This window comes from Orycteropus afer, unplaced genomic scaffold (genome assembly GCF_000298275.1).
Source record: "Orycteropus afer afer isolate SDZICR_OR568_19922 unplaced genomic scaffold, OryAfe1.0 scaffold00169, whole genome shotgun sequence".
NCBI lineage: Eukaryota > Metazoa > Chordata > Mammalia > Tubulidentata > Orycteropodidae > Orycteropus > Orycteropus afer.
The window spans coordinates 4,874,696-4,876,713 of record NW_006921756.1 but is presented as its reverse complement, the minus strand read 5'-3'; positions in this window follow the sequence as shown (position 1 = coordinate 4,876,713).

Here is a 2,018-nt window from a genome sequence, read left to right as displayed (position 1 = left end):
AATCTTTTCTCCATTTATTGTGATGCTGCTTATTGGTCCAATTGTGAGGATTTTTGTTTTCTTTATATTGAGATGTAATCCATACTGCAGACTGTATTCTTTACTCTTCATCAGTAAGTGCTTTAAGTCATCCTTACTTTCACTAAGCAAAGTTGTGTCGTCAGCCCTAGGCAACCACTAATCTAATTTCTGCATCTATGGGATTGACTAGTCTAAACATACCATATAAAAGGAGTGATACAATATGTGGTATTTTGTGATTGGCTTCTTTTATTTAGCATACTTTTAGAAAATTTATTCCTATTTCAGTATGTGTCAGTGCTTTATTCTTTTTTTCTGGCTGAATAATATTCCATTGTATAAAAATACCACATTTTGTTTATCTACTCAGCAGCTGATGGACATTTGTGTGGTTTCCACCTTTTAGTTATTGTGAATAATGCTGCAATGAACATTCATGGCCAAGGGTTTATGTGGCTGTATGGTTTCAATTCTCTTGGATATACTACCTAGGCATGGAAAAGCTTGCTTATTCTTGTATCTCTTCAACAATATCAGTAGAAGTATGGTGAGATCTCAAAGCACTATTACTGCATGCAGGAACTTTTGCAAGAGGAGGAGAGGAAGCTTTTAAAAAGCACACATACACATTCACATGCACCATCACTTTAATTGTACAGATCACATTTTAATTATACAGAAGACACTATCTAACCAAGTGTTCTAATTTCTCAGTGAAGACAATCATATCTTTATCAGTGGGATCAAATTCTCCTTCCCAGTTCACAAGGCTTTCACCTCATCCTTCCCAAGTGGAGGGTGGTGGCTTTGTAGAGTGTTTAGAGCTTCAGGAAGTGAAAGCTCTTTAAAGTTCTCCTCTTTGGTCTTGGCAGCGGCTCTCAGAGCTCTGTTTGTGTGAAATTGTGGGGCTATACCATTCTTGTGTACCCTCTGGGCACTCTAAAAGTCTGTTACCCAAAGTGTGTGTGGGTAAGAAGTTGAGAGGCTGAGGGTGCCCTGAGCAAATAGTAGGCTGAACCATGTGAAATTACCAACATTCATTTATTTTTGACCTACAAAATGGCATGGCAACTTCATGTAGTTATGTAGTTCAAGCTGCACCTCTCTGGGATCACCCTTCTTTCCTTCTTGTGTTTTCCCCAAAAGTCAGACCAACTATTCCTGCTCTGGGCACACTTTCTGCCTCTGTAGCCCAGTTGGTGTTGCTCACTTGACCTCCTAGGGCCACCATTTTCTAACCATTCCATCGGTGCCAAAGGCATGAGCATTGCCCCTGACCTTCTATAAGTTTCATTTACCTCTTAGGAATAAAAGGAGAACTAGGTGCTTTTAAGGGGTCTTTCAGTTACTGTAGGCTAAAAAACAAACAAACAAACAAAAACCAAACCCTTGCAGTGGAGTCAATTCCAACTCACAGTGACCCTGTAGGACAGACAGAACTGCCCCAAAGGATTTCCAAGGCTGTGATCTTTAAGGAAACAGATTGTCACATATTTCTCCCACAGAATGGCTGGGATGCAAACTATTGATGTTTCTGTAAGCAGTCCAGCACTTAACCATTGAGTCACCAGGACTCCTATGCTCTAAGAAAAACCAAACCAAACTCACTGCCATGGAGTCCATTCTAACCTATAAGTGACCCCCCCCCCACACACACACACACCACTTTGACCGCTGTAATATCTGAGAATACTATACATAGAAATCATGCAAGTTTCTTTACCCACATAGCACAGTCACTTGAAGGTATGGCTGAGACCTTTAGGAATCACTGAGTCTGTCTGGGGCATGGTCCACATGATTGTCTCTAAGGTTTTATAGCACAGGTTGGCAAACTTTTTTCTGTAAGGGGCTATCTAATAAATATTTTAGGCTTTGCAGGCCATATGGGCAACTACTTAACTCTGTCACTGTAGTGCAAAAGCAACCATAGACAATATGTAAATGAATGGGCACAGTTTTGTTCCAATGAAAATCTATTTCTGGACATTGAGATT